This window comes from Rattus norvegicus, chromosome 10 (assembly GCF_021556685.1).
Source record: "Rattus norvegicus strain SHRSP/BbbUtx chromosome 10, alternate assembly SHRSP_T2T, whole genome shotgun sequence".
Classification (NCBI taxonomy): Eukaryota; Metazoa; Chordata; class Mammalia; order Rodentia; family Muridae; genus Rattus; species Rattus norvegicus.
This window is the reverse complement of record NC_141543.1, coordinates 50,335,878-50,358,780: the sequence shown is the minus strand read 5'-3', so window position 1 is coordinate 50,358,780 and position 22,903 is coordinate 50,335,878. Positions and strand designations below refer to the sequence as shown.

The following is a 22,903-nucleotide window of genomic DNA, read 5'->3' as shown; positions in this document are numbered from 1 at the left end:
AATAAGTAATTTTTTTTTAAAAGTGTGCTTTTACAGCACAGCAGACAGAGGTATGTGTATAGTGCTGACCATGCCTGAAGAAGAATAGGACATACGTTGTTAGGACTGCAGCAGAGACTCAGATGAACCTGTACACGGGGGCTGGGGAGGGTAAAGCTGTACTAGTCACACAGCACACACTGGGACAGAGATGACAAAGGGTTTATTAGAAAGCACTGCACATATTTTCACAGCAGTGCGTCAGACATTGAAGAACTACTTCAGAGGTAGAGCAATCCAAGTGGCTATGCTACGATCCGTGAGACCAAGCGTTTCCAACCACACTTGAACACATCAGCAGCTATACACCAATGTACGGTTACAGTGAAATTATCCAGGTGGGATAATTATTGACAACCATGCTGGTTAAGCTAATTAAAAGTTTGGAGTCCTTTTTATTAATGGTTAGATCAAGAGTGACCTGTGCCGCTGCAAAGTCTCCTGGTGCCCAGGTCAGGTGTGTGGCATTTAAAAAAGAAAGCCACAGTTACATCTATGTTTGATGTAGAGGTTACACGAGTGAGGGAGTTGGAGTGGCCTAGAAACATCTTTCTTTACAATGCTCGGCTGTATAGTCCAGACACTACATAATACGTTTGGACCATGGTCAAGTTCACAGACTGTTCCAAAAAGTGTTGCCAAGGCTGTTGGGGGATGGATGGCTGAGAAGCATCTAGGCAGACACAAAACAAAGTTGGCACAGAATGGATTTCCTTAGTCACTTCATTCCTCACCACCCCACTCCCTTTTTCTTACTTTCAAGTCTTAGGTCTTGGCTAAGGGGTGAATGCTGGGTCCTGAGGATCATTAGCTTAACCAAGGCAATTTGTCTGGTGAACTTTAAAAGTCATTTTACTATACAAGGCAAGTCTTCTAAAAAGGAACCGGAAGGGGCCATTCAAGATCAATGAGGAAGATTGTAAGCCACAGATTTTAATCAAATATGTTATGATACCAGGAATTATTGTTGTCTCATTTGCTTGTTAATTCGGGACAGGGTCTCACCTCTGGTTGTTCTGGGGTTAGCTCTGTAGACCAGGCTGGCCTTGAACTCACAGAGATCTGCCTGCCTCTGCCTCTGCCTCCTGAATGCTGGGACTAAAGACATGGGTCACCACTGCCCATCTATATTGTTTCTTATCTAAATGAGCTTTAATTTTTCATGAAGTTTCTTTTTAATAAAAATCATAAATAATAATGTTTTATAACCATGTAGGGTTTTAGAAGGCCTTCTCTTCAAGACTGTCAGAGGGTAGCTTTTAGCCTCGATTGTGGGAAGGTTTAAGAGTTGTGTGTCTGGTGGCACACACCTTTTCTAACACTCAGCGCTGTTAGGATGGTAGAGTGAGGTCTTTTCCAGGCAGGTGTCAAGTTTCTGAAATGTCTTTTTTTTTAAATTATTTATTATTTACACTGTAACTGTCTTCAGACACACCAGAAGAGGGCATCAGATCTCTCCAGCCCCTGATATACACTTGGCCCCCAGGTCAGAATGAATGGCAAGGCACCAAGGAAGGAACTGGATGGGTGTCTTTTTTTTTTTAAGATTTATTTATTATATATAAGTACACTGTAGTTGTCTTCCAACACACCAGAAGAGGGTATCAGATCTCATTACAGATGGCTGTGAGCCACGATGTGGTTGCTGGGAATTGAACTCAGGATCTCTGGAAGAGCAGTCAGTGCTCTTAACCACTGAGCCATCTCTCCAGCCCTGGATGGGTGTCTTGATCCCTAGAGTGGACTGCCCTCTGGACCTGTTGGAGAGACTGGAGATTCCTCAGAAGAGACTGATTAGTAATGTCCACAGTGATTGTCTCTTAAACAGGGTGAAAAGTGGGTGGCTTTTAAACACGATCTCATAGGGGAGGAATCCTGCCTTCTGAAGGTTATGTCTTGCCCTAGGAAGGACCAGGGGTAAAAAGTTGGGCCAGTTTTCACTGCCTTTAAAAATTAATTTGGAGAGGGTGGGCTTAAGAATCTGGTTCATGCCTCTGTCCTGTCCATAGCCCTGAGGTCTGAGACTTTCAGGGTACATTTAAAACTTTATTGAGCCTCTAAGTGATAGGTGAGGAGAAGGCTGGTCCATTATCTGATCCAGTCAACAGGGGCAGCGGAACTTAGAGATAATGTGAGTAAAGAGTCTTCACCATTGTTAGAGCAGTCTTCCTCTGGGTACCAAAGGCTTTTACCTGTCCTGACCAGGTGTCCACAAACACTAACAGATACTTACACGTTTTTCCCTCTGTGACGTTAACTTTCCATTTTTCACCAGGTCTAGTCCTCACAAATGAAGTGAAAGGCAGTAGAGGAAGGATGAAGGACAAGAAAGAGAGAAACAATGTCATTATATTTTAATTAAAAATAAAGATTTTTTTAAAAAAGAATATTTGCCAATAATAATAATATGTTTTATATAATAACCAAAAACGCTTATGGAGTCTCCTAATACACATTTTAAAAATTCTATGGATAATCTGAACAGCACTGTATCTGTTAAAGAAGTGTTTTTTTTTTTCTTTTTTCTTTCTTTTTTTTTTTTTTCCGGAGCTGGAGACCGAACCCAGGGCCTTGCGCTTCCTAGGCAAGCACTCTACCACTGAGCTAAATCCCCAACCCCTAAAGAAGTGTTTTTAAAAAGCATTCAGATTACCTGAGGACCCAGCTATACCTCTCTTGGGCATAGACCCAAAAGATGCTCCAACATACAACAAAGACACATGCTCTACTATGTTCATAGCAGCCTTATTTATAATAGCCAGAAGCTGGAAAGAACCCAGATGCCCTTCAACAGAGGAATGGATGCAGAAAATGTGGTACATCTACACAATGGGGTACTACTCAGCTATCAAAAACAATGACTTTATGAAATTCATAGGCAAATGGAGGGAACTAGAAAATATCATCCTGAGTGAGATAACCCAATCACAGAAAAACACACATAGTATGTACTCATTGATAAGAGGATATTAGCCCAAATGCTTGAATTACCCTAGATGCACAGAACACATGAAACTCAAGAAGGATGACCAAAATGCGAATGCTTCACTCCTTCTTTAAAAGGGGGGGGGGCTGGGGATTTAGCTCAGTGGTAGAGCGCTTACCTAGGATAAAAGGGGAACAAGAATACCCTTGGCAGGGAATAGGGAGGCAAAGTTTAGAACAGAGGCAGAAGGAACACCCATTCAGAGGCTGCCCCACATGTGGCCCATACATATACAGCCACCAAACTAGATAAGATGGATGAAGCAAAGAAGTGCAGGCAGACAGGAGCCGGATGTAGTTCTCTCCTGAGAGACACAGCCAGAATACAGCAAACACAGAGGCGAATGCCAGCAGCAAACCACTGAACTGAGAATAGGTCCCCCATTGAAGGAATCAGAGAAAGGACTGGAAGAGCTTGAAGGGGCTCGAGACCCCATATGTACAACAATGCCAAGCAACCAGAGCTTCCAGGGACTAAGCCACTACCCAAAGACTATACATGGACTGACCCTGGGCTCCAACTGCACAGGTAGCAATGAATAGCCTAGTAAGGGCACCAGTGGAAGGGGAAGCCCTTGGTCCTGCCAAGGCTGAACCCCCAGTGAACGTGATTGTTGGGGGGAGGGCAGTAATGGGGGGAGGATGGGGAGGGGGACACCCATATAGAAGGGGAGGGATGTTGGTCTGGAAACTAGGTAAGGGAATAACATTTGAAATGTAAATAAGAAATGCCCAATTTAACAAAGATGGGGGGAAAAAGCATTCAGATAAGCTTATGAAAAGATAAGCTTTAAGAAAAACATAACAGAAGCTGGAGAGGTGGCTCAGCAGTTAAGCGCACTGGCTGCTTTTCCAGAACCCATACTGTGGCTCAAAATTGCGCATCACTCTAGTTTCAAGGGATCTGATGCCCTCTTCTGGCCTTCATAGGCAACTTACAGACATGCAAACCAAACACATTTTTAAAAAAGGTTTATTCACTTTATATCTTGATCGATGCCCCCTCCCACAACCCCTCCTCTGTCCCCACTCCCTTCTTCTCTGAGAGGATGGAGGTCCCCATGGGTATCCCACCAACCCTGGCATATCAAGTCTTTGGCTGGGCACGTCCTCTCCTACTGAGGCCAGTCAAGGCAGATAGAAGAACATATCCCACAGACAGGCAACAGCCTGTGGGATAGCCAGCTCCACTCCAGTTGTTCAGGACCCACATGAAGACCAGGCTGTGCAGGGAGGCTTAGGTTCAGCCTGTGTACTCTCTTTGGTTGGTGGTTCATTTTCTGAGAGCTCCAAAGGTCCAGGTTAGTTGACTCTGTTGGTCTTCCTGTAGAGTTCCTATCTCCTTTTAGGCCCTCAATCCTTCCCCTAACTCTTCCATAAGAGGCCCTAAGCTCCATCCTCTGTTTGACTGAGGGTCTCTGCATTTGAGTCAGCCGCTGGGGGGCTTATTTCCATTTGTTCTCATGGCCATCTGTCCATCTCTCCTGTCTCTCCCCACGCCTGATCCTGAGTGCACCCCTACTCCCCTCTCCCACTGTGCTCCTTCCCTCCATCTGCCTCCTAGGACTATTTTGTTCCCTCTTCTGAGCCTCTCAGAGGACAGCCATGCTAGACTCCTGTCTGCAAGCATAACAGAGATCATTAATGGTGTCAGGGACCGTTGCCATGGTCCTCTAGTTGGACCTGTTACTGCTCAGCTATTCCCTCAGTCTTCGGTCCATCCTTTATCCCTGCATTTCTTGTAGACAAGATAAACTTTGGGGGCTGGAGGTTCTGTGGGTGGGTTGGTGTCCCTATCACTCCACTGGGGGGTCCTGCCTGGCTATAGGAGGTGGCCTCTTCAGGTTCCATATCCCCAATGCTGTGGGTCACAGCTAAGGTCGCCCCCATTGATTCTTGGGCACCTCCCTTGTCCCAGGTCTCTGTCTCTTCCTGGAGATGCCCCCACCTCCCCACCTTATCAGTTGCAGATTTCCATTCATTCTCAGGGACATCTGGCCATCTCTCCTGTCCCTCCCCACACCTGATCCTGAATGACCCTTCCTATTCCCCTCCACATCTCTCCCACCCAGTTCCCTCCCTCCATCCACCTCCTATTTTGTGGAATAGTTTAAGGAGTATTAGTATTAGCTCTTCTTTTAAAGTTTGGTAGAATTCTGCATTAAAACCATCTGGCCCTGGGATTGATTGATTGATTGATTGATTTAGGTTGAGAGACATTTAATGACTGTTTCTATTTCCTTAGTGGTTACAGGGCTGTTTAATTAGTTTACCTGTTTACCTGATCTGGATTTAACTTTGGTAAGTGGTGACTGTCTAGAAAATCATGCATTTTGTTAAGATTCTCCAATTTTGTAGAGTACAGATAAAACACGATTCTTTGAATTTCCTCAGTGTCTGTTGTTAGGTCTCCCTTTTCATTTCTGATTTTGTTTGTTTAGATACTGTTTCTATGTCTTTTGCTTAATTTGGCGAAGAGTTTGTCTAGCTTGCTGATTTTCTCAAAGAACCCAGCCCTGATTTTGATTATTTTCTGCCTTCTACTACTTTTCAATATGCTTGCTTGCTTTCCTCCTCCTCCTCCTCTTCCTCCTCCTCTTCTTCCTCCTTTTCTTCCTCCTCTTCCTCTTCTTCTAGAACTTTTAAGTACACTTTTAAATTGCTGGTATCAGAACTTTCTAATTTCTTTGTTTTGTTTTGTTTTTGGTTCTTTTTTTCGGAGCTGGGGACTGAACCCAGGGCCTTGTGCTTCCTAGGTAAGCGCTCTACCACTGAGCTAAATCCCCAGCCCCAGAACTTTCTAATTTCTTTATGGCGGCACTTAGTGCTATGAACTTTCCTCTTAGCACTGCTTTCATTGCTCCCATAAATTTGGGTATGTCGTGCCTTCATTTTCGTTTTCATTTTAGAAAGTTTTAAAATTCTTTTTTTATTTCTCTTCTAACCCAGAGATCATTGAGTAGAGAGCTGTTTTATTTTTATGGGTGTGTAGGCTTTCTGATGTTTCTGTTGTTGTCAAAGTCCAACTTTAATCCATATTGACCTGATAAGATACAAGGCATTATTTCAGTTTTCTTGTATCTGTTGAGGCTTTCTTTGTGGCCAACTAGATGGTCAAGTTTGGGGAAGGTTCAGGAGGTGCTAAGAAGAAGGTATTTTGTGTGTGTGTGTGTGTGTGTGTGTGTGTGTGTGTGTGTTTGGGCGAAATGTTCTGTAGATGTCTGTTAGGTCCATTTGATTCATAATGTCTGTTAGCTTCATTATTTCTCATTTTAGTTTTTGTCTGAATAACCTGTCAATTGGTGAGAGTGGAGTTTTGAAATCTCCCACTATTAATGTGTGGTTTAAGCTTTAGCAGTGAGCAATGTTTCTCTTACAAATGTTGGTGCCTTTGTGATTGGGGCATAGATCTTTAGAATTGAGATGTCATCTTGGTGGGATTTTCCTTTGATGAGCAGAAGTGTTCTTTGCTTGTCTCTTTTGATTGATTTTGGTCGAAAGTCTATTTTACTAGATATTAGAATGGCTACTCCAACTTGCTTCTTGGGTCTGTTTGTTTGGACCTTTTTTCACAGCGCTTTACTCTGAGGTACCATCTATCTTCATTTCTGAGGTGTGTTTCTTGCATGCAGCAGAATGGATCCCACTTTCACATGCATTCTGTTAGCCTTGGGGAATTGAGTCCATTGATGCTGAGAGACACTAATGACCAGTAATTGTTAATTCCTGTTATTTTGATGGTGGTGGTGGTGGTGTGTGTGTGTGTGTGCTCACACACGTGTGTGCACTTCCTTTGTTTTTGCTGGTATGGAATTACGTATTTCCTGTGTTTGCTTGGATGTAGTTATCCTCCTTGGATTGGAATTTTCATGCTAGTAATTTCTGTAGGGCTGGATTTGTGGATAGATATTGTTTAAATTTGGGTTTGTCTTGAAATATCCTGCTTTCTGTATCTATGATGGTTCAGAGTTTTGCTGGGTATAGTAGTCTAGGCTGGCATCTGTGGGTTTTAGAGGTTGCAGGTCCAGGCTCTTCTAGCTTTAGAGTCTCTGTGCAGTCAGATGTAATTCTGATAGCTCTGTCTCTGTCTGTTACCTGGCCTTTTCCCCTCGCCCTTCTACGCCTGAGATTCTCCCTTCTACCTCCATATTCTGTGGCTTGCATCTGTCCTTCCTGTTCTCTTCCCTAGGTTTTCCATCTCCAGGATTCCCTCCCTTTGTGTTTTCTTTATTGCTTCAGGTTTATTTATTTCCTTCACCCGTTTAATTGTATTTTCCTGTATTTCTTTAAGGGATTTATTCATTTCCTCTTTCTAGGTCTCTATCTTTTTTTTTTTTTTTTTTTTTGGTTCTTTTTTTCGGAGCTGGGGACCGAACCTGGGCCTTGTACTTCCTAGGCAAGCGCTCTACCACTGAGCTAAATCCCCAACCCCGGTCTCTATCATTTTTATAAGATTGGATTTAAGGACATTTTCTTGTGCTTCGGTTGTGTTAGGATAGCCAGCACTTCCTGTAGTACAGTATCTGTGCTCTGAAGCTGTCACATTGCCCTGGCTTTGTTGACTGTGCTCTTTTGAGAGCCTTTAGCCATCTGGATGGCTTTGGTCCCTGGATGCTCCTGTTGTAGTAGATATTGGGAGATTAACCTCCAAGATTGTGGTGTCCAGATCAACAGGTCTGTATGGTTCAGGATCCGCAGGTCTGATGAAGGTGGAGGTCTTCAGGGAATAACAGATTGCTCAGGGCAGCTGGGGGTGAACCAGAGGACTTGGCAAGCCAGTAAGCAAAATTGTATACACACACACACACACACACACACACACACACACACACACACAATGTACTAATGTAGAGTAAAATCAGTATACATCTTTAATTAAAACTCCGTTTGGAACACATCCAGACAATTCAATCATATCTAATAGTTAATCTTAATAAAACTATCCAACATGAAACCTTTATAATGGAAAAGAGTCGAGTTAATGGTTACCTTTGCTCAGAAAGCAGAGGAGTAAAGAGAATCTCGAAGTAGAGTCATCAGACCATTCACCTAGTCTTGTTCTGTGTTATTGTAATATTATATTTGTTCATTGAAAACAAAGCACTTTCTAAAGTGAAAATCAATAGGTTTCATATACATCTTCTAAGCTAGGCTTTGGGTGTCAGCTAGGGAAGCTACAGTTTCAGAAATTTTATTAGAAAGGATTAAAAGTTGTAAATTAGATTTTACACAGCAGAAACTACTTTTAATTTTGTGATAATTAATCTTACTGATATGGTTATAATTAGTACTCCGGGCATGTAGAAATTAGAAGAGGTCCACAAAAAGAAAGTTGCTAGTTGTAACCCACCCCCTTTGGGAAAAAAAATCTGCAAGAAAAAACATCAAATGCTAAAGGATTTCTTCCAGCATAACATAAAATTCTGTTTTAGCACAGTCATTTGCCCAGTTTGCAGAGGCAGGCAGGCGGTACTAAGTAAAAGTTTGCTTAGAGAAGATGGTGTGCAAATACCTGGACAGCAGCTTGTCCTGCCCAGTAGATCAGAACAAAAACAGTAAAACCACAAATGTAAAGAAAAGCAAAAAAGACACAAAGAAAAAGGACTCCGTTGGTTTGCGTTTCTTGAGAGACCAGAGAGTGAGCAGTGGGAGGACGCCCTGACCCCTCCCCACTACACTGCTTGTAAAAGCCTCATGGCAAGATCTTAACCAGACAATCAGCAAAGGTCACACTGATGGAAGAAAAGGCCATTTGAGCATGAGGAGGGCTGTGGGAAATGTATAGTCTAAGGAGTTCAGGGGTTTCGACATAAGCACAGGTGGGAGGTACCGCTCTTGACCAGCATGCACAAGGCCCCTGGAGAAGTCCCCAGCACTACAAATAAACCAAAGTGTAGATATCCAAACACGTGAATCCCAACAACTTTTTGGAATTAAAGACTGCTAGACAGAGTTATTCAAACAGAGCTGGGAAAGAGAGAGAGGAGACAGAGAGAGAGAGAGAGAGAGAGAGAGAGAGAGAGAGAGAGAGAGAGAGAGATCTTAAGAACTGAATCAGTTCTGTCCATCAGTGCTGTTGATAGGCTCATCTTGGTTCATCCCCAGTAGCCCTCCTCCATAAGCAGCTAAGGCCCTGCTCCCCAGACACTCCCTGTTCAGGCATTCCCACATCACTACTCTCCTTAGAGTTTCAGCTCCCAGTCTCTCTAATGAAGAAGGCCTGATTGTCCGTCAGGAGCTCGTTCTGTGGGAACTCTAGAGCACTGGCTTCAAGCTTTGGTATCCACCATTAGGAAGGCATTAGCGATGAGCATAGAGTGTTGTACTTGCCTCGGGTGGGTGAGGCCCTCACTTCTATGCCAGCACCGCAAAAGTCTTAAAGAAGAGAGAGAGAGAGAGAGAGAGAGAGAGAGAGAGAGAGAGAACAAGACAAAACAGCAAAAACAACAAAAACGAAACAACAAAGACGAAGCTAAACATGCTACTCCAAAACTTTGCAATCCCAGCACTTGGGAGACAAGGCAGGAGGGGTGCAGGGCTACAGAGTGAGACCCTACCTCAAAAGCAGTAAGAGAAAAAAAGAAACACACACATTTGTCAAATCAACACATACGGCTGACTCACTCTACCAAGGACCAATCTGTTCTGTTTTATGCTACTTTTGAAATGTTTGCTGTATTCATTAAACTCATTTTCCGACCTATACATGGCCCGTGACCTAAAATTTAAAACAAGCAGTGCTTTTAGTCAAACAGTTAAGTCCTATGTGCAGGGCTGGGAGGAGGATTGGCTGGTGACCGCGTGAGGACATGAGAATGTCTGCTCCACTGGGTGGAGCAATAGAGCTGGAAAACTGAGAACGCTTTCTACAGGAGAGAGCAAATGTTCCTATTACATCTCCAACACACACGCACACACATTCTGCCATACGGCGTCTCCTTCCTCTTGTGTCCGAACTGCTATTGGAACTACAGCATCATGGGCCAGCTGCAAATAAATCATTATCTCCACTTTGTGCAAAAAAGGAAGCCGCGGGTCTTTTTCTGTCAGTTTGCTGACTTTTGTAAGTAGCCATATCTCCCTGAATAAAACGGATGCTCTTCCCTGCAGGCAGTAATATACATCAGTGATCATGGACTCTGGGATGCAAGACTCCACATCTTCGCCACCTTCGGCTTATTGCTACTATGATTCACTGTGGTTCTGAAACCATGAACAAGTGAGGTGAGTCCCAGGTCCCATCAGTGCCCTGCAGGGTCCAGCAGGCTTCTCTCTTTCCCAAGAACCTTCAACATGGCTGCCTTCATGTCTTTGTTTCTCAGCGAGTAGATGAAAGGGTTTAGTGTGGGGGTCACCAGGCAGTAGAACAGAGTTAGAAACTTGCCCTGGGTTGGGGATTTAGCTCAGTGGTAGAGCGCTTGCCTAGCAAACGCAAGGCCCTGGGTTCGGCCAGCTCCGAAAAATAGAAAAAAGAAAAAAAAAAAAAAAGAAAAAGAAACTTGCCCTGATCCTGGCTTGCTGCGTTGCCAGGCTGCATGTACATGTAGATGATGCTACTGTAGAAAAGAGACACCACCACCATGTGTGAAGAGCAGGTGTTGAAGGCCTTGCGCCGACTAGCTGTGGACTTGATCCTCAGGACGGCGACAGCAATGTAGCCATAGGAGACCAGGATCATAGTGAGAGGCACGAGGACAATAGGGATGGCCAGGATGAAAACTAGGCCTTCTACCCAGCTTGTGTCCACACAAGAGATGTGGATGATGGCCGGCATCTCGCACACAAAGTGGTTGATACGGCGATGCCCACACCGCCCCAGAGACATGGTCAATGGGGACATCAGTGTGGAGCTGGCAATACCACTGAGCCAGGCAAAGGCTGCCAGCTTCAGGCACAGCTGTGGGTACATGATGGTCAGGTAATGCAGTGGCTTGCAGACAGCTACAAAGCGGTCATAGGCCATAACGGATAGGAGAATGCACTCGACGCCCCGCACAGACAGAAAGGCAAAGAGTTGAATGGCACAGCCCACGAAGCTTATGGTCTTTTGTGGGCCCCAGAGGTTAACCTGGAACTGGGGGATGCTGCTGCTTGTGTAGCAGAGGTCAAGAAGGGACAGGTTGCTGAGGAAGAAGTACATGGGTGTGTGTAGCCGGAGGTCCACAAGGGAAAGGAAGATGATGGTTGAGTTGCCTGTGACGGCCAGGAAGTAAAAGACCATACAGACAACAAAGAGGACCATCTCCAGCCTGGGCTGGTCTGAGAAGCCCAGGAGAATAAAGTCCCCAGAGCTCTCATTGCTTCTCTCCATCAAGAGTGACCTGTTTAGAAAGCACAACGCACAAGCATTAGGAAGAAGCCTAGATGGTCTGGACACAGATGGTCACCATACCATTTTAACTCTAGTGACTTGTTTAATGCTTACCTGCCGAGTGAGGTCCTAGGATAAGATATTTATCTACCATGGATGGAAACTCAGACTTTCCCCCAAAGAGCACTCTAATCCTGTAAATTAGGGTAAATGGATAAATGTTCAAAAATCTTTTATTTTGAAAAAGGAGCGTTTACCGATATGTTTAGAAATAAAGTAACATTTAAAAAAGTCTCTTTCCCAGAGTCTTCTAACATTGCAGTGCTTTTCAAAAACTTGATACAATCACCTTTTCATTCTGTGAAATTGTTTCAAGTGGTTTGCTTGGATCTCCCATTTCCTCACCCCATGTCCATGTTTCAATTATCATAGATCCAGATAGTCTATTGTTCTTGCCATCTTGTGCCATGAGTTACAGGTTAGAAGGGATGAGGCACAAGTTGACATTATGAGTTACTCATAGTAACTATGCTTCTGGGAAACTAAAAGCCCATGGTTCTAAATATTCTGACCTCTGAAAAGCTAAAGATTTGGTCCCATCTTATGACCTAGTGATTCAAGTGACATTGCCTAAAGCAGCTTTCATTCTGCAGAGATTTTATGAATATCATGGCATGCAGGAGAAAAAAAAGGGGGGGGTCTCACAAATATGAGACCTGCTGATTTTCTAGCTTTCTGAATTCATCTGCAAGGAAGGATTCATCTGTCAGCAGGGTGCTTAGGGATACCCAAGCCCTGTCTGCAGCAAGTTCTCTCCTCAGAAAGACCTACATGTCTAAAAGATGCATGAAGAAACAGTCCAGGATTGAGATGTTGCAGCCGGATGAGGCTCTCAGATGAAAAGGGAGCCAGGGAAGAGAAAAAAATGATTGCTAAAGGCGGAAATACTCCCGGACATGGTTCTCAGTGCTTTGCCTTTCCCTGAAGAGTTGCGGCCATGTTCTCGGGCAACAGAAGCCAGCAGCTCTTCTCCTTCACACCCCAGCATGCCAAGAATTACTTGTCTCACGGTTATACTCTAACGTGCTTTAGTTCCAGTTTTAGAAGAGGAAATCCAGTAGTATAATAAATGAAAAGTAGAAGAGGTAGAAAATAAATACTACATGCACAAAGATATAAAAAAGAAGATGGCAAGGGGGTGGGTACTCTTCTGACCATGTTCTTTAACTGAAGGTCACAGGCTATTCTCTTGTCCAAAGAAATACCTTTGATCCATTGTTATCTGGTGAAATCCCAACAGCAGCATCATTGAAAACAGATCTGTAGAATAATTCATAAGTTGTCTGAGACAGACTCTTGGAATACTTGCAGTAGAAATAAATTAATGGGTTTAATTCGTTGCCAGCAGCAAACCCAAATATTCTAATAACGTTTATAGTGGTATACAGTGCAGGCTGAGAGCTCTACAATCATTAGTGGTCAGGAAAAGCTGGGGACATTTTTATGGTCCATTCCACGCTGCTGCACAAAATACCAGAGAAAGGATGATCTGTAACAGAAATGTATCTTGGTTTACAGTTATCTCCAGTTTGAGAAGCTGGGGGTCATGGGATCGCATTTGGTGAGTGCCTTTTCGCTTTACCACCCCATAGTAGGAAGACAGAAGAGAGAGAGGTTGGTGTCATTGTTTTATTTGGAACTCACCTACATGATAACTTACCCAGCCCCATGGTAACAGGTGTATGCATCTGGTGTTTCGGGCAGAGCCTTTGGGACTCGATCACTTTTGACAGTACCTGCTCCCACTCAACACTGCTGTCCTGGGGAGTCAGGGCCCAACACATGAGCTTTGGGGGAACACAGTCAAAGCATAGCAGTAGCTTTGTGGGATGCAAAATTAAAGAGGGTTGGCTGAAGAAAAAAAGAAAACAATTCTCTGCCGATTGGAAACCGTAACATAGTTACACAGCGAATATCTGGGCAATACAGACAAGAATGGTCAAGCATTGGCTTGGTGTTTGCTCTCATTTACCAAGTAAAATTTAAAGATAAGGAGAAAGAGAAACATTATTTTTCTTGGAAGACTGACCTGGAAGTGAGTATTCAGCTACTCAGGACATGGTGAACACATCGTATTTACTGAAACAAGCAACCTCCCCCAGTACAGAAACTATCACCCTAGAGTTACTCCCTAGAAAGGGGGTGACAAATATTCCCTGCTCCCACCCTAGCATTTCTTCCCCATAGTGAATGGGAGAGACTTTTAAAGGGTTCAGGCTCATTAGGAAATCAGGACGCTCCTTTAGAGTTCTTCGTAAGAAGATAAGTTATTTATGGTACTGAATTCCCAGGGTCCCCCTCCCAGTCCCAGGAGTTGGAAGAAATAACTCAGAGAAACAACTCTCAGGAGATTGCTTTTTTATAGTGGGAATAGAGAAAGGCAATTGGTCTCAACAGAAAGTTCATTTAAGACACATCTCTTAAAATAGACAAAATTCAGAAATGAGCCAAATTCAGAAATGAGAGGAGAAATAATTTCTCCTAAGAGAACTAATTGTTTGACTTGAATGGATTGGATACTTTTCTTTTTCTCTCTCTCTTTCTTTCTTTCTTTCTTTCTTTCTTTCTTTCTTTCTTTCTTGAGTTGCAGAGTCATTGGACTTAGTTGGTCCTATCCTTAAAATGCTACATTTTCAAATTACAAATTGTTTTACATAACAAGCTTTCATTTAAAATCAACCCTCCCCATCCTGAGATTTGATAAACTCATGAGACAGAAATGTTTGTGGAAGATCCTTACCTATGCCGCTCCCATACCAGCAACAGGTAAAGAGAGGACTGACAGAATAAAATAACCTACCAAGTCTACGGGACAAACAAACAGAACAAAAAAAACAAACATGACCCTTAAACAGACACGAAATAGAAGCAGTTATTAAAAGTCTTCCAACCCCACCCCCAAAGCCCAGTGTAGACAGAGTCAGCACAGACTTCTTTTTTTTTTTTTTTTTTTTTGAAATTTGAAGTCTTTATTGAACCAATTGCATGTTAGGTTACAAAGGTATTTCACTTTTCCAAAATGTTGTTTCTCTTTGTAGACCAATCTGGCCACAAAAGGCTACCTGGCTAAGTATTAGCCAGAAACTTCTAAATCCCAGTGTGATCTTCTTGTGGCATTTTTCCAACAAATAATGCAGACCAAATCACAAGATGGCCACCTCACTGGTCACATGGTCCTTAGGTTAATGAGCAGAGGCTGACAGGCTGTCTCCTCACTCTTCCAAGAACCGCCCAAGTGCACACTGCAGAAGGAAAGTTTGTTGTGAATACCACAGGACAGAAGGACAGACAGCTCATAACTCCAGTGGAAAAACATATAGGAGAGCTGAGTGGCAACAGCAGGCACTGTGATAACCTGGGCTGTCAAAGTCTCTCCGTTACTCTGGCATGCAGTTGGAGATCAGCACAGACTTCTAACAGACCTTTTGAAAAATAATTAATGCCAATACTTCTCAAATTGGTCTTCAAAATAGAAACTGAGGAAACATTTCCTAGTTCTTTTTTACACAGCCACTATTACCGCCATTTTGATATCAAAACCACAAAGGCCATACCAAAAAAGAAAAGTCTAAACCATGGACATAGATGAAAAACTTGTGAACTGAATTCAAGAACACACCAAAACGAATATCTACCGTAATCAAGTCAGCTTCATCCCCAGAATTCAGGGATCATTTAATATATGTAAATCAGAAAATGTAATCTACCACATAAACAAACTAAAAGACAAAACGTGATTGTGTTTTTAGCGGCAGTAAAGGCCTTTGATACAAGCCAATGTCTTGCCAGGGCATGGTGGTTCATACTTTTAAACTCACTCAGGAGGCAGAGACAGGCAGATGTCTGCACTGAGGCCAGCCTGGTCTACAAAGCAAGTTCCAGGACAGCCAAGGATATACAGAGAAACCCTGTCTCAAAAGCAAACAAACAAACAAACATCTAACATTTCTTCATGATAAAAGTCCTGGAGAGACAAGGATACAAGGGACATTTTTTCAACATAATAAAGGCAATTTACAGCAAGCTCACTGCCAACATCAACCTAAATGGAGAGAAACTCAAAGCATTTCCATTCAAATCATGATCAAGCCAAGGACGTCCACTCTTCTCACATCTTGAAGTCTCAGCCATAAGCAACTGAAGGAGACCAAGGTTATACAAATAAGAAAGAAAAAGTCAAATTATCTTTATTTGCAGATGACAAGAATTTATATTTTAAAAAGTTTCTAAAACTAGGAAACTTCTACAGCTAATAAACACTTCCAGCAAAGAAGCAGGTTTCAAAATTAACACACAAAAATCAGTAGCCTTCCTTTTTAAAAAAAAATTATTTATTTTTACATTCCAGATTTTATTTCCCTCCCGGTCCTCCCACCAACTGTTCCACATACCATACCTCTCCCTATACCACCATCCCCATGAGGATGTCCCCACCCCATCCATCCCATCAGACCTCTAAACTTCCTGGAGCCTCTAGTTTCTTGAGGGTTAGGTGCATCTTCTCTGACTGAACCCAGACCTGGGAGTCCTCTACTGTGTATGTGTTGGAGGTCCCATCTCCGCTGGTGTATGCTGCCTGGTTGGTGATCCAGTGTCTGAGTGGTCTCAGGGGTCCAGGTTAGTTGAGACTGCTGGCCCTCCTACACGGTTACCCTCCTTCTCAGCTTCCTCCAGCTTTTCTCTAATTCAACAGTGGGCCCAGCAGCTTCTGTTCATTGGTTGGGTGCACAGATCTGCATCCGACTGAGCTGCTTGTTGCGTCTTTTGGAGGGCAGTCATGATGGATCCCTTTTTTTTTTTTTTCGTTTTTAATAAAAATAAGTTTTATTGATTACATACAATTTTTAACTATCCTAACATATAGTATAAACTTTCAAGATTAGTATTAAATGACTTTATATATTTTCCCAAGAATAATCTAAGTCAGTTTGTGGTACCATGTTTGTTGAAAACTTTTCTTTTTTTTTTTTTTTTCTTTTCTTTTTTTTTTTTTTTTCTTCTTTTTTTCGGAGCTGGGGACTGAACCCAGGGCCTTGCGCTTGCTAGGCAAGCGCTCTACCACTGAGCCAAATCCCCAACCCCTGTTGAAAACTTAAAATTCAAAATTCCCCCAGTCAGTCATTACACACCTATTCGTAGGGAGACAGAAAGATCTCTCCAAGCTCACACCCCAGTCCTGGACTTCATTATGCAGAAACGCCCCATCTTCCTTCCCAGCAGGCGACCCCCTTTTTTATACAGACCCCTCTCCAATCACCTGTCACGTACTAAATCTACCTTCCCACCCACCAGCGCTGCCTCTGGTCTTCCCTTTGGAACTAGAAAGGCATACACATCAGTGAACAGCTGTTCTGGACTCTCTATTTTGGGTTAATTTTTTCATTTTGGCTGGAAACCTCAATTGACAACAAAAATACCCAGGCACCCAGGCCAATGTTTAACACAAGATGGAAAGTGGCACGTTGCGTCAGACGGCTTTTGGCAGGTCACAGAAACACGCTGCTGCTGCTGCTGCTGCTGCTGCTGCTGCTGCTGTTAGGAACAAACATCGCTGTTGTGCTGCGCTGAGGAGCTACACAGTGTCATTCAAACTTCTATGTCCTTCCTCCACGTCTTTCAGACAGAGCACTTCCACAGAACCCTTGCCTTTTGTTTCCTTTTTTATCAGCTCATCAGTTTCTCTGAAGCAGCCTGGGTCGATGAGGCATACGATCTCCAGCCGCTGGCTTTAGTCCTCACTCTCCACGACCTTCATCAGTGGCTTCAGCTTTTCCTTCAGTTTCTTCCCTTCGTTCACCCGCAGGATAAAGCGCATGCGCATGTGGGCCCGCTCTGTCTTCATCTTCTCTTTCAGCTGCTTTATCTCCTCCAAAGCCCGCTGCTTGGTGCTCTTGTTGAGTTTGACAGAGTAGTGGATGTCCTCCATGGCTCTCTCGATGAGGATAACGGTGTAGGTAGGGTCTCTTTGTTTCTGGGTTCACACACACTTGTGTGCCACAATGGTGGCAATATCCCTAAACATCTGCTCCAGCTGTGTGTGCCGTTCTTTATCTGACACTTGAACTTCTCCTTTAGTCAAAATCTGTTTGCAGATTTCAGTCTGGTCGTCTGTCCCACTGATGAAGTCTTCCTTCTTGACAATCTGACCTTTGGAAACATTGACAAACACTGAATGGGTCTGCAGAACTTCATCAAGGCCTTTTTCCATGCCACTCCCGCCAGCTGAAGACCTTGTTTTTATAGCAGGCAACTTCGAAGCGCTTCCCTCCCCGCTTCACCCACACCATGGCCACACTGGTCAATCAGATCTGGTTGGTGGGGGTGAAGATCGACGTGGTGGCTGCTCACAGACTTCGAGAGCTCAGGGGACTCCAAGTGCTCGACCCTGCAGCGCGCAAACCCTTAACGCACAAAGAGTGCACGGCTCTTCTGGGACCTACTCAGGGGCAGCAGCTACTCGATAGATCCCTTTTTGTAAGCGCCTCATAGCCTCAGTAATGGTGTCAGGTCTTAGGGCCTCCCCTTGAGCTGGACCCCACTTTGGGCCTGTCGATGGACCTTCTTTTCCTCAGGCTCTTCTCCATTTCCATCCCTGCAGTTCTTTCGGAAAGGAAAGATTATAGGCCAGAGTTTTGGCTATGGGATGGCAACCCCATCCCTCACTTGATGCCCTGTCTTTCTGCAAGAGGTAGGCTCTACAAGTTCCCTCTCCACACTGTAGGGCATTTCATCTAGGTTCCCCTGCTTTGAGTCCTGAGAGTCTCTCACTTCCCAGGTCTCTGGTACATTCTGGAGGGTCCTCCCAACCTCCTTCCTTCTGAGGTCGCCTGTTTCCATTCTTTCTGCTGACTCTCAGGGCTTTTCCCCCACCCAATACCTGATCATGTTCCCCTCTCCCCACCTCCCCCAGCCACTCCCATCCCCTTTCCCTCCCTTGTCCTTCCCTTCCTCCCACCTTGTGGTTGTTTTCTTCTCCCTCCCAAAAGGGACTGAGGCATCCTCACTTGGGCCCTTCAGCTTGTTGACCTTTTTGAGTTCTGTGGACTGTTTCTTGGGTATTCTGTATTTTTTTTTTTGGTTAATATCAACTTATTAGTGAGAACATACCATGCATGTGCTGGGATTAAAGGTCTGCACCACCTCTGCTTGGCCACATTTTCATTTTTAATGCATACAAACAAGTTTGGACACTGGAGGGATGGCTCAGCAGGTAAGAGTACTTGCTGTTCTTGAAAGGACCAGGAGTCATTTCCCAGAACCTATGTGGCAGCTTACAGCCATGCAACAACTCCAGTTTCAATGCATGGGATGTCCTCTTTTACCCTCTGCAGATAGCAAGCACACACACAATGCACATACAGATATGCAGGCAAAACACTTATGCACATAAAAGTAAAAATAAGTTCTTTTTTAAAATTGAGAAAAACAAGCTTGTGCATGCCTTTCTAAATATGACAATATTTTAATCACAGAGAGAAATTATAATCCTATAAAAATTGAATAGTCACTCTCAAGACACAGAAAACCAACATTTAAGGAAACTTGGTACATGTCGTAGTATATAAAAGGTAGTACAGGCCCATACATTTTTTTCTTTTTTTTCTTTTTGGAGCTGAGAACCGAACCCAGGGCCTTGCACTTAATAGGCAAGCGCTCTACCACTGAGCTAAATCCCCAGCCCCCCATAAATTATTTTATTATATCAAGAATGGGCGGGCTGGAGAGATGGCTCAGTGGTTAAGAGCACTGACTGCTCTTCCAGAGGTCCTGAGTTCAATTCCCAGCAACCACATGGTGGCTCACAACCATCTGTAATGGGATCTGATGCCCTCTTCTGGTGTGTCTGAAGACAGCTACAGTGTACTCATATACATAAAATGAATTAATTTAAATTTTTGCTAAAGAGACACAGTTTATTGACAGCTTGAGTTTGTTCTTTTTAAATTCCTTCGCTTCAATTTCTATCCCATGCTATTTTCCCTAAACCCGATATAACTGGTTCCATCATTGAAATCTACACTCCCCTCCATGTAAAATTCAAACCTACCATGATCCAGAGAACATTGGAAAGTTGGTATAGACCTGAAGGGCACAGGAAGGTCTTGGCCTCTCTGTGAATAAATCTGTCTTACATTTCTAGAAAATGGGGAGAAACAGAAGGAAGTGATGGGTATGCCTCACATGTGGGCAGAGGCTTAAGGAGAAAAGGTTGTGACCGCTCCTACTGTGGGTGGGGTTTACATCAGTTCACCACTAGCTGGGTAGAACAGTCATGGTGACCATGGAAAATTTAAAAAAAAAAAAAAAAAAGCCCAGGTTGTTGGGCCATCGAAGTTCCTTAAAGGTGAGTGAGGAGAGCAACACTGAGGACTGGAGAAAATACAAGTCTACAATGTGGAGAGAGTAACATTTCTAGGAAACTGGTATTATCAAATATGTTTCTCCTAGACGCCAAAAAGTTCCCCTATGTGGCATCGGTTTTGAGAATTCTAGAATTTTGGTTTCTTTTAAAAACCCGGAAATACCATAAGGAAATGTGGTTTTTGTTTAATCCCAGGTGTGGGATATGGGGCTGAACTATCCACAGCCGCTGACTATGATTTGCATCGTGCTTTGGTGGGAGCATTGGTTTTGCCAGGTGTAGATGATTTCAGTGATAGTGTGACATTTGGAATTCTGGGAACTTTTCAGAGGGTTTATAAATGCCCGATAGGCAGGACTGGTTGTCATTCAGAGCTGTTGTTTGCGGTTTGTTGGTAGTAGTGTTCAAAGACGAAACTAAAGGAAAGAAATTAGATTTAGGGATCTCTGGCTCTCTCTCCCCACTCTATCCTTCCTTCTTTCTCTCCTATCTAGTGATAGGGGGTGAAACTTGGGGGATAAAGGGCAGGAAAAAGGAAAAACCCACAAAGTAGCAAAGACCAGCTACACCCTTATAGCAAGAAAGTTAAAACCTAGCAGAGCAGTGGTGGTGCATAACTTTAGTCCCAGCATTTGGGAGGCAGAAGCAGGTTGATCTCTGAGTTTGAGGCCACCTTATCTACAGAGTGAGTTCCAAGACAGCCAGGGCTACACAGAGAAACCCTAACTCGACAAACAAACAAACAAACAAACAAACCCTGTCTAAATAATAATAAACAAACAAATAAATAAAATCTACCCAGCCAAAAAAAATCTCATGTTCTTTTGAAATTTGGTTGTGTTTGAAGTCTACTGTTGTCCTTAAGGTGAACATCAGATGGCCCAGGTCAGAGCCTTAGTTGTGAATCCTGGGAACACGATGACACCACAGACTATCTCAACACTGTTTTTGGTTTTTTTTTTTTGTTCTTTTTTTTCGGAGCTGGAGACCGAACCCAGGGCCTTGCACTTCCTAGGTAAGCGCTCTACCACTGAGCTAAATCCCCAACCCTCAAAACTGTTTTATGAAATATTTTTTGTTTGGTGTCATGTGTGTATCTCACTCAGGCATATTCCCCAGAGCAAATATGATTCTAGACACAACAAATTAAAAGTAGCACAAATCCCACTAGCTTCCACAAACAGAGCCTGAGACTTAATTATCTATACAAGACAATTCACCTTAGGTCTCAGAGGATGCAAGGGTAAGCCTCAGAAACCCCGCTTCCCTCAACATCATCAAATCCCACTTGCTGGCTGGGCTGTGGTTACTCTGCCTTCTGATCCTGAAGAACTACATCCCTGGCTAAGGTGTCAGTTTTCCCGCTGCTTCCTCCTTGTTCTACGTCCCTTCCTTCTTCAGCCTGGGTGAGTGGTCAGCCATTCAAGGGCTCAACCATGTGTAATAAGACTACCTTCCCCCTTGGTGAATCTCACAAAGGATCAAAAGGAACATTCTCTCAGTTAGTGAGGGGGACTACAATAGCAAATGGGATAGAAAATACAAAATTTTAAATAAAAGTGGCTAGGAGATATTCTTCAACCCAATCATGCCCTCCTTTCACTTACCAGCTTACTGGGTTTCACATCCTAAAGGAACTTACACAGGAAGTAGTATCTATCTATCTATCTATCTATCTATCTATCTATCTATCTATCATCTATCCATCTATCTATCTATCTACATATCTATCTATCTATTTACATATCTATCTATCTACATATCTATCTATCTATCTACCTACCTAATGTGCATTGATGTTTTGCCAGCATGTATGCCTGTGCAAGGGTGCCAGATCCTCTGGAACTGGCATTACAGGCAGTTGTGAGCTGCCATGTGGGTGCTGGGAATTGAACCTGGGTCCTCTGAGAGAATAGCCAGCGTTCTTAACTGCTGAGCCATCTCTCCAGCCCACACAAGAAGTTTTGTGTCCTTTGAGACACTAGTGGTAAATAAAATGTGAACTTCAAAAAAAAAGCCAAAACACAAACAACAGTATCAGAACAATGAATCTAGGACATGTTAAGTCTCTGGTCCTTAAGTATTAGGCTACATAGTTATATAAGAACTGTAACACAACAAACTAAAATGTCTGTCCTCTCATGTGTCATGATACTACAGGAAAATAGCTTCATTAAAACAAAATCTGAGGGCTGGGGATTTAGCTCAGTGGTAGAGCGCTTACCTAGGAAGCGCAAGGCCCTGGGTTCGGTCCCCAGCTCCGAAAAAAGAACCAAAAAAAAAAAAAAACAAACAAACAAACAAAAAAAAACAACAAAATCTGAACCAGGTCTAAAGTGATGGGTAGCATTTAAGGTAGCAAATGGAAAGAATTTTGATTTATAGCTAAAATAAATTTCACTTGAAAGTGACTATGGACAAAAACGATTACATGTACTGTAAAATAAAAAGAGTGGCTGGGAAGATAATTTGTGTGACACAATGTGTAGAGAAATAATTATGTTAATATGATAGAAGCTAATTACATATTCCAATCTGATTAATCTCAGAATCTATTCATTCAGGGTTCTTCTTCTTCTCCTTCTCCTTCTCCTTCTTCTCCTCCTCCTCCTCCTTCTTTTTCCTCTCTCTCTCTCTCTCTCTCTCTCTCTCTCTCTCTCTCTTTCTCTTTCCCTCCCTCCCTTCCTCTCCCTCTGCTACACAAATGCAATGTGACCGACCAGCTGCTTCACACATGTACCACTATATTATTGCCATTTTTGTAGCCACACATTTTCTGCTTGCTGGACTCTACCCCCCAAATTATGGGTCACAAAAAATCCTTTCTCTGTCAGTAGCTTTTGATGGGTATTTCATTGAAGCAATGAGAAAAGCAGCTAATACAGAAAAGTCATGCATAGGTCTGGGTCTGTTGCTGTGCCATTTGTAGGCTGTTGTAGAAAGAAGATATATATGAACAAATTGAAGAGTTATGGGTTACCGAATCCCTGGCTTGTTCTTCTGGGGGCAGAGCTTAGTGAACTTTCTAGAGGGAAATGACAATAGCAGAATAAGAGGAACGAAGATAACAGAGGTCCAAAGCATGAAGTTTCAGAGGGAAAAAATGACTCCATGACAGCAGGACTGGAGGCCATTCATGCTATGCC

At 43.3% G+C, this 22,903-nt stretch overlaps 1 non-coding gene and 2 pseudogenes across 1 annotated transcript; all 3 read right to left on the bottom strand.

Annotated features, from left to right (window-relative positions):
• Or2w25-ps1 (olfactory receptor family 2 subfamily W member 25, pseudogene 1) lies at positions 10,266-11,335 on the bottom strand (annotated as a pseudogene).
• Positions 14,708-14,833, bottom strand: LOC120095414 (small nucleolar RNA SNORA44). The gene has a single exon (XR_015632474.1). It is a non-coding gene; the product is annotated as a small nucleolar RNA SNORA44 (small nucleolar RNA).
• A 2,134-nt stretch (positions 14,834-16,967) lies between these two features.
• On the bottom strand, positions 16,968-17,603 carry LOC148002892 (ribosome maturation protein SBDS pseudogene; annotated as a pseudogene).
• Positions 17,604-22,903: the final 5,300 nt, after the last annotated feature.